Raw genomic sequence first — 17,785 nt, forward strand, 5'->3', positions numbered from 1 at the left:
ATAATGTAGATGAGTTATGCAAATTGTAAGAACGATATCATTATCAATTGTAAGTTGAACTAGTTGGGATTTGGTACGATGTAATAAAAGTTAAGGTTGTGGCTTATTTTCATACTTTAACCTGTTGCGATCCGTGATTGTGCAAGGAAGGGTCAATGCATATAATATTTTATATAAAGGTTTATATATTGGGTGTGTGTGTTGTGAACCCCAAACTTCTGACCCGGATTTGGAGGGCGTTACAGAAGATCATACCAAAACAACCAGTTCCAAGCCTACCAACCACCAACCATACCAAAATAAGTACTGGAAAATAAAACTAACTTAGCTAGCTAGGTACCACATCAAGATCATGATAAATCTGGCTAGGTATAATATAAAAACAAAAGAAAGTTAACTGCATAAAGTATTACTAATGATCAGACTCAAATGACTCTGTTACTTCTAAAGACTTGTCAGACTCTACTACTATTTTTGTCGAATTATCGGACTCGTCCAGGTTGATCTTCAAACCTGGATTCCGCTCTGCCAAATTTTTTCATCATGTCTCAAAACTTCAAGTTTGGCATCCATCTCTTTCTGAATTTCGGCCCATATTTTAGCATATTCATGATCAGGAACTGATATTGTACGTGTTGTTCCTGATTCATCATGTCTCTAACTTCACCTTTGTTCACTGTTCATGCCTACTCATGTAACATAAAAAATTGACACATTTCAGTTGACGGTATATATATGTAGGTCCCTACAATAAAACTTCGTATTAAATGCTAGTGCCAAAAATGTCAGTAAATTTACTTGTAAGTTTCGTACCAACAATAAATGCAGATTAATGTGAATATCATTCGCCTTCATTTTACGAAAAGGGGGCCAACATTCATATAAGCAATATATTCATAGCACATATTTTTTCAATTAAAAAATAGAATAAGCAAATTATAACCCAAAAGCACATAGCATATATTCATGAGTCTCATTCATATACTCATGAGTCTTATTCATCAAATTTGATTAAAAAAATCTACAAATATACTCATATATTTACACATCAAAATCTATAAAAAAATCAGAAATATCGAAAGCATTCATATATTTACACATCAAATCAAAACATGCATATATATATAAAAAATCATATAAGCCTAATTCAAAATCAGAACATGCAAACAAAAAATAGAGAGAAATCACATAAGCATATAAAAAAGAGAGAGGAGCATACCTAATTTCAGATTTAATACTCGATTAAAACCCTAATTGAAGACCCAACAAGAAATCCGATTGCAAACCCGGATTGAAACCCTAATTGTAGCCCTGATTGAGAGTCCAACCCTAATTACAGCCCTAATTGCCCCGATTAGGAGACTGGTTGAGAGTTCGAGTGAGTGAGTTTAGAGTGAGTGGGTGAGTTCGGTGTGTGAGCGGTGAGTTCGAGTGTGTGAAAGTGAGAGGTGAGATGATATGAGCGGTGAGAGTGAGATTGAGTGATCAGTGAAAGTTAGAGGTAAGATGAGAGTGAGTGAGAGCAATGAGAGGTGAGATGAGGGTGAGTGAGTGAGTGAGTGAGTGAGAGGGAGGGAGGTTTAATTTTTTGACAGAGAGGTAGTTGTGTGTAATATTTCCCCCATTCTATTTTTATATATTTCAACTCCTGCATCTACTTTTTATTTATATGCGCGCCCAACATTCCAGTTATTAGTTAAATTATATTTAAAAGCAACGGTAACACCAAATTTAGTGTAACCATAGATGCCTCATTATACCTATGGTTGCACCAAATTATACCAATGGCTACACTAGAAATATGTGTAGGCATATGTAGGCTAAAAAATTTTTAAAGCACTTATGGTAACACTTTATCTTGTAACACTAAAAATAAATGTTACAATAGGCCATATATGGTGTAGTGTATGTATTGTAGTCATTTTTACAACCAGGGAGAAAGTCTCATTAAAATCGACCATTCGACTTGAGTGTAGCCTTGTACAACCAACTTGGCTTTGTAATGTTCTATTGTTTCATCAGAATTTTGCTTAACTTTAAACACCCATTTGCAACATATAGGCGTTTTTCAAGTGAAAGTTTAACTAAAGACCAAGTTTTGTTTCGCTCCAAAGCTGAAAATTCAGCATTGATGGCTTGTTGCCACTCAAGATATTTTATTGATTCTGTATATGACTGGGGTTCAATTGGTGACAAAATATAAGGTATTTTTGTAGTAGACCAACATGTGTCAGAAATGTGTTTGACTGGCGCAATAGGAGTGCATTCAGATGTTAAAGTATAGAAACAAGCTCTAGTGTGACATGTATTACTGGTATATAGATGAACATAATCTGTCAAATAGGATGGTACTTTAGTTGATCGTGAAGATCGGCATGATGGTGGAACAAAAGTAGTATCTGTAAAGCATAATGTAATGTAATATGTAACCGAGGAATTATAACTCAACATGAAACATAAACAAATTAATAATATTATCTATGAAGCACAGGAACCCTGAAGATGAAGACCGGATAAATATAAAGAATCAAAAGATGGAATTAATGTTGTAAGTCCATAACCATGTCATGGAAAGAAGTTCATTACTATGTTCAGGCCTACATGAAAAATAAAATGTCAAAGGACTTCTAGTGACAATGAAATGTATTGGATTGAGTATTGAAGATCAAGGGTTTCAGTGATTGAAGTAATGAATGACCAACATGTTGTATCAGCTAAGAATTTTAAAGAAGTCAAATAAAACAAAATTTACATCCTAAGGACTCAATATGAAGCGTTTAAACTATAACCCGAAAAAACACCATATTATCTCTTTGAAAGATATGCAAGATTGCTGAGCGAATTGAAGTTACAAGGCAAAGTATATCCGATACGTGAGTCTAACAGGTTGGTCATGCTGACTCTACCAGTTCACTTGGAATAGAAAAACACATCCATCAGAGAAAGGCTTGACTTCATCGTTATGCCCCTAGATGTGATTTATGGAAAATTGATCCCATGAAATGGAACAAGAACAGAGAGTTATAATCTATGGCTCTGGTTCTGTTGAAAACAAGAGTACAACACTTGCAAATACCACTACACTTGGGATGATACTGATTCGGATGAAGAGGATGAGTATGTGAATCTAGCTCTTATGGCAGACTCTGCAGAGGAATCACCACAATCATCCTAGGTTCCTAAATTTACCACTACTGATATGTCTGAACTTGAATACAAATCAATTGTGCATGAACTTACTTTATAATTGTATAATATTCATACAAGCATGCTTGCATATAAACTTGAAAATGATAAGTTAGTTCTTTAAGTTGAGAGTCTGACCTCTAGTAATGAAGTACTAGAACTACTTGTAATTGCCTTAGAAGACCTTTAGCAAAAAAATGAGTACCTAGATAATAAGTTTAAGTGCAACGCAGACATAGAAGCCATTTTTAGAACCCAAATTGCTGATCTAGAAAAGAAGTTACAGACCTTTAAGAATGTAATTTTGACTCAGAATGAGATAATAGGCAGTCAGGGGTTTAACTCTAAGACATCTATATGACTTGACTATTCTAAGATAGCAGGTAAGAAACATGTTGGTGCCTCAGAGACAAATGTGTTTATTTCTGAGATGGTACCATATGTTATTAAGGATGTTATATCTTTATTGTTCACTGAATCTATTTTTGAACCTTTAGAATAGGTAAGTTTGTTAATCAATGAGGAATTTATTGTTGAGGATAAGAAGAAGAAGAATGAGAAGGTAGAGGTATCCCCTAAGACCTCTAAGGTTTTAGTTAGTAAGGTAAAACCCAAAACTGACCAAGGTAACAAGGTGGATAAACAAGGACCAGACACACTTAAGAAATCAGAAACAATAGATTACCCTAAGGATGATGAGAGTGTTAAGGTTAAGTCCAAGAAGAACAAGAATGGCAAGGTAGGTTGAATGAGAAGTATTTTGCATCTTTCTCATCTACATCTAGAAAATTGTGTAATAAATGTAATTATGTTGCACACCTTACACATGCATACACCAAGGTTAAAGTGGAATTTGTTCATCTTCTAGTATGCCTACCATGCCTATTTTTCGTGAGCCCTGTGGTGTAGTTGGTTGTATGACATGTGCATTTATTACCGTGTCTGAGTATTTTAAAGCTTTTCATGCAACTGGTAGCACTTGCACTGACACTAAGACAAGCAAGAGTAATGAGCACACACAGGCAAAGACTATAGTACCTCATGTCTCTAAGTCTGACAACATAGATGTTAAGACTAGCACTGAGAAGAAAACATTCAAAATGAAGGCTAATCTTGTTAAGGTTACATTAAATGTTGATATTTTTTCTATTCTTAAACCTTCAAGACCCAATCAAGTTTGGGTACCAAATTCTTCTTAATTAATCTGTGTTTGCAGGGTAAGGTACAAAAGGAAAAGATCATGTGGATTCTGGACAGCGGGTGTGAAAGGAATATGTCCTAAGTCCAATCATGTATTAGGATTTAGGAATAACTTCCTGTGTAATCTGTTTTGATTTCATTGATATTAATAAAAGACTTGTTTTATTTTTATTACGGGCTTTATCTATTTAAGTATTTAAATAAGATATACCATAGTTTAGAGTAAAGCTTTTTATGGATTATGATGAGATCATAATAGTGAGACCTAAAAGATGATAACTCTGAACTTAAATAGTTCCTGGTCGTAGGATTACTAACTGGTAATTAATAATCCGCAGAGATCGGTACATACTATGTTTGCTTCATTATGAAGGATGTCTGTTCTCATAGACATTTGTGTGGTGACACTATAGCTAGTATGTAGGTGCTTATTTTAGAATAAGTTCACTGAACATGACTCGCACAGCTGAACAACTGATGGAGTTCACTCACGTGTCAGCAGTGGTTCACATAGTGATAGTTGTACAAGTATCCTTAGACTTGAGGTCATCATAGTCATCTTGTGTACACTGAACTATGCTTTGGTTTAGTTCTTAGTCTCCAGGGACAATTATTAGGGCTCTACTGGGTATAGGATTTGTACACGAAGATAGTGTATGATCAATAAAGGATCTACCCCTTCCAGTGAAGGAAGCGAATGTTCAAGGCTGATCCACTTATGCTAGTTCAAGAATCTCTGGCCAGAGTAAATGAAATTAGAAAGGAGTTTCTAATTTGCATAGAACTACGCATAGTAAATGGTAAGCAAAGTGATTGAATTAGATAGGCTTGACACGAGATCCATGCCTTGTATTTAATCGGGACATTGTAGGGTAGAAGGAGTTTATTGTACGGTAACTATTCACTGAATAGGTTCTTGGTATTCTAAGCAGTGAATTCATATTATCCGGATAGTCGCGATATGCTGAGAAGTATCCCTCACGATGTAGAATAAATGTGATTAATTAATTAATCATATTTAATAAATTAAAGAATTTATATAAATAATGATAAAATAGTTTTATTATTATTTATTTCTACTACCGGCTTAATATTGAACCTACAGGGTCACACCATAAAAAGAGAATGATTTAATGGTGGAGGAATTAATTAATAATGGCTAATAATTATTTATTTATGAAATAAATAATTAATTGGCAAATTTAATAATTGATTAAATGAGATTTAATTGATTATAAATTAATTAAGAAAAATTCTTAATATTATTAATTAAGGATTTAATTTTTGGAAATTAAATCAAGAGAGAGAATTATTTCTAAAGTGTTTAGAAAAAGGATTAATAATTAAAAGGTGTTTTAATTATTAATGAGAATAATAAATGGGATAATAATAATATTATTTATGGGAAAATTTCAGCTAAAAATTTTGCCTATAAATACACTATTATAGACCCTATTTTATTCAAACCCCATCGAGCCCGAAAACCCAAAAAGTTTGGAAAACCCAATTCTCTCCACCTTCTTCCTCCTCCTTAACATCGTTTTCTTGGTGGATACCGGTGGAGTGCTTCACACTTGAGGAGCAACTGCTAAGGATCTCTGATCATTGTCTCCGAATTATTTTAAAAGGTTAGATTCGATCCCTCGAATTTTTATTCACGATTTATATGCTTTTATTTGGATTTTGTATGTGTAAAAGTGTTTTACCATGCCCCCGCTGCATTAAAAATCCAACAATGGTATCAGAGCATAGGTTGTATGCATATAGATCTGTGGTAAAAATTTCAGAATTTTATGTGCTTGTATGAATTAATTATGATTTTTACAAGTTATATCATGGATTAATTTTGTCTGATAAGAAATCATTTCTCAGGATAATTTTAAATGTTGATCTGGGTTCTACAAGTGTTGTAGATCGTCTGGGTATTTTTTTCATAATTTTAGGATGTATAGATTTTTTATTATGAATTTTTGAAGTTCTTATAATTAAAATTCGTAATTAAATAAGTATAAATATATGTATATATAGTATATATATATATGTTTTGTATTGTCTGTATACTACTGTTGCTTCTGTGCTGCACGGGTAAAGTACAGAAAAGGACAGAGAAGAATCAGAATTGTCAGGTGCGCAAACCGAGGAAAAGCGGCGGCTGCTGAAAGAAAACAAAAAAAAATAGGGGTGTAACGCATTCCGGGAATGCGTTACACATCTGTGTCGCATTCACGGAATGTGTTACACCCTTTAATGGCTTAAAAGAGGTGTAACGCATTCCGGTGATGCGTTACAGGTCCTGTAACGCGTTCCTGTAATGCGTTACAGCCCGACTGTTTACATTAAAATTAATTTTCTAGGAGTTTCGTAACTCCGTTTTGGGCGTGCAATATACCGTTGGATTCGTTTTTCCGAGACGGATCTAATGGAGTGATCAATTTTAGTTTATATAAAAGTTTTGAACTGTTTATATTTCCATGAAGTATTTTAAAGATGTTTTTGACTGTTTTAATTGCTTTTAAATGCTTCATGTGATACATAGAGATGTATAATGCTTAGACTAATGTGCTAGATGATATAACATGTCTACCTTGATGTTTATTCATGTTTATATATGTGATATATGCTTAGTTTATCATGCGATGATAGATTTAGGTGAACTTAAATGAACATAAGGCGTTTGTTAGACAACCTAGTATAGTGAAATTGTTTCAAACCTTAATAACAATATTATGAATACAATCATGAGATTCTTGTATTTATGAAACACGTATTTGAATATGAATTTTCGATATGAGAGAAAGGATGATTCTGTCAACAACAGATTTCTATCTGTAAGAAAGGGTTATTAAGTGACGCCTCTTGACAATGCTCCACCCGATCTGGGAATCATCTGATTATTGATTATTGATTTGAAATATTTAATTTAAAAGGAAGAATCTCTTTATAATATGATTATGATTGTAACGTAATATAATCCCTCTAAAATTAAATAATATCAAGTAGTAATTGGCCAATGACACAACGGGCTTGTGTCGGTCATAGCCTTCAAACATGGTAGAAAGTAGTTCTTATTTTTGAATCATTGTCGTTTCGTGCCACAGCCGAGGGCATTGATTTCGAAATAAGAAATACTTGTCTATTACATAGAGATGTGTACATTGAATAAGAATCTAAAGGTCGTTACGTGCCACAGCCGTGGGCCTTTGGGGACTGATTCAATTGTACGGAATGTTGGGTTAGACTTGACTTAGAATATTGAGTTTGTCGTGCCACAGCCGTGACTCAATTATTCAAGAGGCTAAAGTTTGATTAGGGAATAACATTAGATGTAATTGACAAGAGTTGTCTGCCTATTGAACATTACATGGCGTTTCGTGCCACAGCCGGGGTTGTGTAATGGAATGTAGGATCCCTATTCCCACTAGCATTATGAATGCTTAATTTTTCACGTAGGGGGTTGAATAAATTAGGAAAACTAGTGGGAGCCACTTATGAATAAAGACCCGATTCATATAGTATTTTGAAATGAAATCGAATATTTGCTAAGTGTTGTTATGTGTTTATCATTTACAGATTTACTTTGTACGTTATGTCTTCTGCACTATCACTCAGGAGCATACTAGATGCTCATAAATTGACTGGTCCTAATTATGCTGACTGGCTTCGAAACTTGAGAATTGTTCTCAGGATTGAGAAGCTGGAATGCGTGATTGACTCACCTAAGCCTACTGAACCTGCTAGTGATGCACATAATGATGAACATGTTGTGTATCGTAAGTGGATAGATGATGCAAATGTTGCTCAATGCATCATGCTAGCTTCCATGAACATTGAGCTACAGAAGCAATATGAGCATATGGATGCTCACACTATCCTCATGCATCTACAAGAGTTGTATGATGTGGCGGGGAGGACAGCTCGATATGAGATATCGAAGGAGCTGTTTGGTTGTAGGATATCTGAGGGATCATCTGTGAATGACCATGTACTTAAGATGATCAATTTGATTGAACGTCTTGGACAACTTGGTTTTGTCATGGATGGGGAGCTGAGCCAAGACCTGGTCTTGCAATCGCTTCCGAGTTCGTTCACACAGTTTGTTGTGAACTTTCACATGAATAAGTTGGATGTCAGCCTGCCTGAACTCCACAACATGTTGAAGACTGCGGAATCGAATTTTCCCCCTAAGAAGAGTTCTGTTCTTCTAATTGATGAAGGTTCCAATCCTAAGAAAAGGAAGAGGAACTCTTCCAAGAAGAAGAAAGTAGGTGAGAAAACGCCGGTTCCACCAAAAGCTGAAGACCCCAAGAGCAAAGTTGTTTGCTTTCACTGTAACAAGGTGGGGCACTGGAAGAGTAACTGCAAGGTTTACCTTGCAGAATTGAAGAAGAAGAAGGGTAGTGAGACTGCCGCTTCTGATTCAGGTATGTTCATGATAGAAGTGAATATGTCATTAAATCAAATTTCTACTTGGGTATTAGATACCGCCTGTGGTTCTCAAATCTGCAATTTGTTGCAGGGACCAAGGAGAAGTAGGACTCTTGAGGAACAGGAGGTGATTCTACTGATGGGAAATGGAGCAAGAGTTGCTGCTGAAGATGTAGAATCATTTCATTTACATATGCCTACGGGCAAGACTATTGTTTTAAATAATTGTTATTTTGTTCCCTCGATTGTGAGGAATATTATTCCCATGTTAGACTTGGCTGGATTTTCATTTATTATTGAGAATAATGAATGTTCTATTCTTAGAGATAATATTCTTTATGGACGTGGTACTTTAAATAATGGTCTGTATAAATGTGACATAATTTACTTCAGATTGAACAAACTAATAAAAGAAAAGGGATGATGAAAATCTCACTTCATAGTGGCACTGCAGTCTCCATTTAGTGGACATGGAGAGAGGGCTGCAGATTTGCTAGGAATGGTATACACAGATGTATGTGGACCAATGTCTACGCAAGCCATGGGTGGATTTTCATACTTCATTACTTTCATAGATGATAGATCTGGATTCGGATATGTGTTTGATGAAACACAAGTCTGAGGCCTTTGAAAAGTTCAAAGAATATAAGTATGAAGTGGAGAAACAACCAAACATAGTATTATAACTCTTCGATCAGATCGAGGTGGTGAATACTTTAATGGAGTGTTTCTAGATTATCTCAAAGTAAATGGTATAGTCTCCCAGTGGACGCCTCCAGATTGGTATCTGAAAGGAGAAATCGAACTTTGTTAGACATAGTTCGGTCCATGATGAGCTATGCAAATCTTCCAGTATTCCTATGGGGTTATGCATTGGAAACCTCAGCATATTTACTGAATAAGGTGCTTTCCAAATCTGTTCCTCAAACTCCGTATGAGATATGGAAAGAAAGGAAACTGAGTCTTAAACACGTTAAGATTTGGGGATGTCCAGCTTAAGTCAAGTAAGTTGACCCAAATAAGCTGGAATATCGATCCGTAAAATGTAGTTTTGTGGGATATCCTAAAGAGACTTTAGGGTATTACTTTTACACCGATCATCGGGTGTTTGTATCCAGACATGCTACCTTCTTGGAAAAGGAGTTTATCCTTGAAGGAAACAGTGGGAGCAAAATTGAACTTGATGAAGTTCAAGAAGCACAAACTACTACAGATCAAGTGGAAACACCTGTTCTGACTGAACAACCTTTTGTGGAACAGCCCATTCATAGATCAGGGAGAGTGTCTCGCCAACCTGAGAGGTATTATGGCCTTGTCATTGAGAATGACAATGAGTTGTCGATCATTGATGATGACGACCCTGTGACCTATAATGAGGCTATGAGTAGTGTTGACTCAGAGAAATGGCATAGTGCCATGAAATCCAGAATGGAATCTATGTATACGGTATACAAAAGATAGATTATAGCAGATGTCAGGTGGAGACCTTTAAGGCCAGGCTTTTTGGCAAAAGGATTCAAACAAAGGCAATGGATTGACTTTGATGAAACTTTTTACCTATAGCCCTGTTAAAATCAGTTCGGATTTTGCTTGCGATTGCTGCTTACTACGACTATGAGATCTGGAAAATAGCCAGATGGTTTTCTTTCCAAGAGAAATGAAAACCTAGTGTGTAAGCTGCTGCGAACCATATGTGGTTTAAAGCAAGCTTCTCGAAAGATGGAACATTCGTTTTGATGAGACAATCAAAGAGTTTGATTTTATCAAAAACGTGGATGAACCATGTGTCTACAAAAGGGTTAGTGGGAGCGCGGTAACATTTCTTGTATTGTATTGAAATAGAGTTGACACACATAACAACATAGCAGACCCACTCACAAAGCTACTTTTTGAAAGTCACTTTGATCGTCATAAAGATGAGATGGGTATTAGATACCAGAGTGATTGGCTTTAGTACAAGTGGGAGATTGAAAGGAATATGTCCTAAGTCCAATCATGTATTAGGATTTAGGAATAACTTCCTGTGTAATCTGTTTTGATTTCATTGATATTAATAAAAGACTTGTTTTGTTTTTATTACGGGCTTTATCTATTTAAGTGTTTAAATAAGATATACCATAGTTTAGAGTAAAGCTTTTTATGGATTATGATGAGATCATAATAGTGAGACCTAAAAGATGATAACTCTGAACTTAAATAGTTCCTGGTCGTAGGATTACTAACTGGTAATTAATAATCCGCGACCAAGGATTACTAACTGGTAATTAATAATCCGCAGAGATCGGTACATACTATACTTGCTTCATTATGAAGGATGTCTGTTCTCATAGACATTTGTGTGGTGACACTATAGCTAGTATGTAGGTGCTTATTATAGAATAAGTTCACTGAACATGACTCGCACAGCTGAACAACTGATGGAGTTCACTCACGTGTCAGCAGTTGTTCACATAGTGATAGTTGTACAAGTATCCTTAGACTTGAGGTCATCATAGTTATCTTGTGTACACTAAACTATGCTTTGGTTTAGTTCTTAGTCTCCAGGGACAATTATTAGGGCTCTACTGGGTATAGGAATTTGTACACGAAGATAGTGTATGATCAATAAAGGATCTACCCCTTCCAGTGAAGGAAGCGAATGTTCAAGGCTGATCCACTTATGCTAGTTCAGGAATCTCTGGTCAGAGTAAATGAAATTAGAAAGGAGTTTCTAATTTGCATAGAACTACGCATAGTAAATGGTAAGCAAAGTGATTGAATTAGATAGGTTTGACACGAGATCCATGCCTTGTATTTAATCGGGACATTGTAGGGTAGAAGGAGTTTATTGTACGGTAACTATTCACTGAATAGGTTCTTGGTATTCTAAGCAGTGAATTCATATTATCCGGATAGTCGCGATATGCTGAGAAGTATCCCTCACGATGTAGAATAAATGTGATTAATTAATTAATCATATTTAATAAATTAGAGAATTTATATAAATAATGATAAAATAGTTTTATTATTATTTATTTCTACTACCGGCTTAATATTGAACCTACAGGGTCACACCATAAAAAGAGAATGATTTAATGGTGGAGGAATTAATTAATAATGGCTAATAATTATTTACACTACTACAGATTGGAACTTGCATAGCGTTTATTTTTGGACTTACATAGCATTTTGAAGTGCTATGTAAGCTAGTGCTATGTAAGTTCATTTCACTCACATAGCTTTTTTTTATGTGCTCTCCAAGTAAATTGCCTACATAGCATTTTAAAAGGGCTATGCAAGTAAGTGTTATCCAAGTAAATTAGTTAACTTAGATAGCACTTTTATAAATGTTATTTAAGTTTTGATATTAAAACAACATCAGTGCTATAAATGCTATAAATCCCTTACGGACGCTATACAAGATTCCCATTTTAAAAAAAAAATCTAATTTAATTATTTTTTTCCCATTTTTAACCTGTAATATTACCTAAAAATTAAAAATCATAAATGTAATAAAACTTTAAAATAAAAATTCAAATAGCTAGAAAATCTAGAGTACTAACAAGTTCAAATATCAATAAATTAAAATTAAAAGAACCTTATACAAGGTCAATACTTACAAATCAAATCATTCTAATTTATTCATACAATACATAATAAATCTAATGTATATGAACTACAAATTACAAAAAAATATAGAAAAGTACTCCAACAATGTGCCCTTGAGGAACCGGTTGGCCTAATATATTCCTGGAAGTGAACCTGCTTGCTTTCATGTTGCTCCAGTTGTCCTCGCCATTAGCAACTTGAGCCACAGTTGCTCCATTGACATCCTCTGCACCTGCAACTTAATATGAGCTAGAATAATGACATCAAATTTATCAAGAATACAAGAAAAATGAGTATGAAGGGATTCTAATCACTTAACACAACAAAATAATGTAAACTAAATGTGCTCAAGTACAGAGTGATCTTCCAAGACAAGAAGTATGATTCCAAATAGATCTAGCGAGAAAGAACGTAATAGAACTCTAAAAACATTTCTGATAATATAACCAAAGAATTTAACTTATCTGAACATCGGGACACTCTTCCGCAAACCTGAGACAAACCACAACATGCAGCTAAACAATTTTTTTAGGCAAATTACTACTGGGTAAAATAATGATATAGACTAAATTACTCAAAAAATTGAGAAAAGAAAGAGCAAGCTACATAATAATTTGAATTAATTGTAAAATAATTCATAGAAACAGAATAGATTAAATGGCCTATAAATTCAGAACACAGTTTCTTACTTCAAGCTACATTTGCTCTCACCATACTTGGTGGCCCATCAACAATGCAGTTCAGCAGTTGTTCCACCTGAGCTCTCTCGGAGACTAAAACAAAAGTAATTACAAGTCTAAATACAACTACATTTCTACAAAACCCAATATCAGAGAATATAACGCGGTACATGAATAGTTGAATATCACAAATTACAAATTTATATAGGGTTTATTTAAAGCATTGCATTTTTGGAATATAGCATATTAAGGCATGTGTAATTTAATTTGTATTTAGGAATTAAGACATCTTAGGTAATCAATATAGCTTTTACTAACCATCTGGCACATAATGGTTTCACATTCCAAATAATTAGCAGAAACAACACAAAATAATAAAAATAAGTATAGTCTAAAAGCAAGGTGATCCGCTTTTGCAAGGAACCACTCAAGTCAATTATAGCAAGGTGATCCGCTTTTGCAATCTCGTTTAATGAGGAACCACTCAAGTCAAATATAACATTAAAGTATTGTGGAGGTACTCCTTTTTTTTGGGTAAATGAGGTCGAGCCTCGTATATTAACTAAAAGGAGAAAGAATGTAAAGTGGGGACCTTTTCAAATTTTTATGGAACAAATCTACAAGAGAAAATAAGAAAAGGATCAAAAATAAAATAAAAAAGGAAAAAACCTAAGCCAACAAAGCCTACTAACAAGCCCAAACAAGGGATGCTAGAAGAAACCAAAAACAAGTCCAAAAAATACCCTTCCAAGTGCACAAAGCCCAACAGGCCCAGACCATGAATTCCCCATAACTTGCTGCACTCGAGAAAAGAACAAAGAAAAAGATCCAATCTCGGAAAGCAAAACTCGCAGCAAAAAAGAGGAACAGGAAACAAAGACCTGAACTTCACTTCCTCAAAAATCCTACGGCAGCAAAACAAACCAGTTCGAACCCAAAACAATCTCACATCTAACGCACAGCTCAACCAAAAACCAGAACTCGCAAAAAAGAAAATCAACAGGAAGGAAAAGCAACCCCGCATCACCCCCCCCCCCCTCTCCCCTATTGAATTCTAAGAACCCAGAAACCAGATCATACCAAAAAAGAGCTCCCCCTGCCTTTACCAAAGCATAGCACCAATCCCCCTTAAAACAGCACCCCACTCGAAGCAACACCACAGTAAAAAACCCAACCCCAGACCAGCTCGAACCTCCATCCTCAAAGAATTTCAGCTATACAATCCAGCTAGCAACAGCCCCCATGCATCCAGAAAAACACAGACCAAGACCCCACAGACCCTGCTCACGAACCCCAAAACCGAGCACAGCAAACCAGACTATCCAGGCACAGATCAGACTTCGAACCTTCCTGCACCTCAGACCACAAGCATCAACCACGACTTCCAGCACAAGAACCCCAGCAAAAAGACGAAACCAGCAAAAAACCAGCAAAAAAGAGCCAACACAGAGCTTAAGCAACTCCAAACCAAAACCCAAACTACGAAAAAAAATCCTAAAACTAGACCCAGAACTCCCAGCCCAATAACTAAACCCAAAGCCACAAAATAAAAAATCTAAGAAACGGGGAGATCCATCACCCCTACAATTTAAAAAATGCTGAAAACAAAGAAAGCGTAACCTTGATCCTTATAGTAAATACACAAATATTTTTACTAGATTAACCCAAAAAATAAAGATATCGAGCATTTATTTCAATACGTAACCAAGGATATAAGGCATCAATTTGCTTATTCGGTTATCAGGTATATCTCAATAAAAGTATAGTAATGTGCAAAGAAAGGAACTCAAAGTGCACATATTAGCCAGAGCATATGTTCTGTTTCATAAATAGTGGCATATAGATAAATAGTGATTAATATTTATATAAATTATCATATAAAAATATTAATACCTATGTAAATAAACTTAAGTATTACTTGTGGACATTCTGAGTGTCTTTTAAGCAAGTTAAAGTTGTTTCAAAATTCAAAATAGAGCATAAAGAATGTTTTTAGCTCTACCGATAACCAAACAAAAGATGATGAAAAATTGCAAATAAATGTTCTACAATTAAAAAAAAGCCAGAGCATGACAAAGTAATTGCTTAATTTATCAGTTTAAATATTAAGAATAAGATAATTAGGCATCCATCGATTACAATAGTTGCACTAATACATATGTTTTGCACAGTTGCATATTTATCATTGCAATCTTACAAGTGAAATATCCTAAGCTTTCACATACAGTTACATGTCAAAAGTTTAAAGAGCAAAATGTAGACCATGAATCATAATATCAATAAATTGACACTAACATAAGTCAATTGGGCAAATAAGAAATTAAACAAACAGAAGTAATACCTCAAATCAAACTAAAGATTCAAAACCCTAAAATTAACGAGCTTACCTTAAAAGAGGGATGAGATGAAACTCAAGTGAGAAAATATACCTAGGAGATGAATGGTAGAGATATGCTCGATTGAATATAGACTTAGTTGGGCTTCATTTGTAGCATTTGGAACTCGATTGAATTTTTTCTTCATATAAAATCATATGTTCGATTGCAAGGTTAGGTAAGCTTCATTGAAGACGACGGTCAGCAGAGATGATCAATATATATATGTATATATAGAGCAGAAGAGAAGATGATCTGACGTTGGTTAACCAACGAAGATAATGGTTGATTGTACACTGCCCGGTGTCGGTCTTAGGTTTTTTTTTACCAATGTCAAGTATAATTCAAATCCCGATATAGTAGTTTTAAAGACAAAAATAAATGAAAAAGTAAATAAAATCACTTGCAATACATAAACTTCTAAAACGTTTTTAGAACCGCTATCTAAGACTCAACAAATAGATATAAATAAATAAAATATTACTTAAAATACATTAACTACTATAACGCTTAACTAAATGCTATGTATGTAAACACTTAAATAGCGTTTACAATAAAAATGCTATCCAAGTACTTTTCTTTTATTTTTCATTTTTTCTAAAATTTTCAAATACTAACTTGTATAGCACTTTTACCTAAAATGCTATCTAAATACCTTACTTGCATAACACCTTTTTAAAAGTGTTATACAAGCAGTGTTTTCTAAGCTTAATTTTGTAGTAGTGTTATTTGTGAAATAAATAATTAATTGGCAAATTTAATAATTGATTAAATGAGATTTAATTGATTATAAATTAATTAAGAAAAGTTCTTAATATTATTAATTAAGGATTTAATTTTTGGAAATTAAATCAAGAGAGAGAATTATTGCTAAAGTGTTTAGAAAAAGGATTAATAATTAAAAGGTGTTTTAATTATTAATGAGAATAATAAATGGGATAATAATAATATTATTTATGGGAAAATTTCAGCTGAAAATTTTGTCTATAAATACACTATTATAGACCTTATTTTATTCAAACCCCATCGAGCCCGAAAACCCAAAAAGTTTGGAAAACTCAATTCTCTCCACCTTCTTCCTCCTCCTTAACATCGTTTTCTTGGTGGATACCGGTGGAGTGCTTCACACTTGAGGAGCAACTGCTAAGGATCTCTGATCGTTGTCTCCGAATTATTTTAAAAGGTTAGATTCGATCCCTCGAATTTTTATTCACGATTTATATGCTTTTATTTGGATTTTATATGTGTAAAAGTGTTTTACCATGCCCCCGCTGCGTTAAAAATCCAACAGGGTGCTCAGACACATGGCAGGTGAAAAGTCCCTGCTCACATCTGTGGTCGAGAAAGCTGACCCTATACTTACATTTGGAGATGACAACAAAGGATTTTCTTCGAGATATGACAATTTGGAAATTGGGAATGTCATCATTGAGAACATCTCTCTTGTGGAAGGATTAAAACATAATCTTCTGAGCTGCAGTCAATTTTGTGACAAATGATACAATATTGATTTCAGACACGAAAGTTGTTTGATCTCTCACAGAAAATATGAGAAGCTTGATTTGCAGGGAGTAAGAAAAGGTAACCTGTTCGTAGCTGACTTGAGTTCTACCTGTGATGGGGTGATGAGGTGTTTATATAGCAAAGCTTCATCTGAACAAAGTTGGTTATCACATAAGAAGCTCCCACACTTGAATTTTAAGATAATGAACTCACTGGTAAAGAGGGATTTAGTGAGAGGTTTACCATAGATAGAATTCTGTCAAGAAGGACTATTTGAAGTATGTGAAAAAGGGAAGTCAAAGAAGGCATCACACAGAAGTCAGGAAATGACAAGCATAACTGAACCTTTTCAGTTAATTCACATGGATTTATTTCGTCTAGTGAATGTGTTGTCACTATTAATGAAGAAATATGCTTTTATCATAGTCATCTACGAATAAATTACCTTTCCTTACTCCCTGTAAAGCAAGCTTCGGATCTATCCTGTTTGAGATCAAACACTTTTTTTTCTGAAGTCAACATTGTATCCTTTAACACAAAAATAATTGATACTCAGAAGATTATGCTTTAATCATTCTATAAGAGAGATATTTTCAATGACATTCCCGATTTTCAAATTATCATATACCATAGTAAATCCTTTATTGTCACATCGAAAGGTAACCATATGGCCATCTTTCTCAACCACACATGTGAGCAGGAAATTTTTTCCTATCATGTGTCTTGAACACCCATTTTCCAGAATCTAAATGATCTTTTCCTTTCTTACCTTACCCTTCAAACACATAATGATTAAGAAGACTTTGGTACCCGAACATGTTTGGTCCT

At 34.5% G+C, this 17,785-nt stretch overlaps 1 long non-coding RNA gene across 1 annotated transcript; it reads right to left on the minus strand.

The window, feature by feature from the left end:
- Positions 1-12,361: 12,361 nt before the first annotated feature.
- Positions 12,362-15,851, minus strand: LOC141666813 (uncharacterized). The gene is made up of 2 exons (XR_012552364.1): positions 15,509-15,851; positions 12,362-13,172 (listed from the first exon to the last, which is right to left on the minus strand). It is a non-coding gene; the product is annotated as an uncharacterized LOC141666813 (long non-coding RNA).
- Between the last annotated feature and the right edge of the window lie 1,934 nt (positions 15,852-17,785).

Source organism: Apium graveolens, chromosome 6 (genome assembly GCF_009905375.1).
Source record: "Apium graveolens cultivar Ventura chromosome 6, ASM990537v1, whole genome shotgun sequence".
NCBI classification, from domain to species: domain Eukaryota; kingdom Viridiplantae; phylum Streptophyta; class Magnoliopsida; order Apiales; family Apiaceae; genus Apium; species Apium graveolens.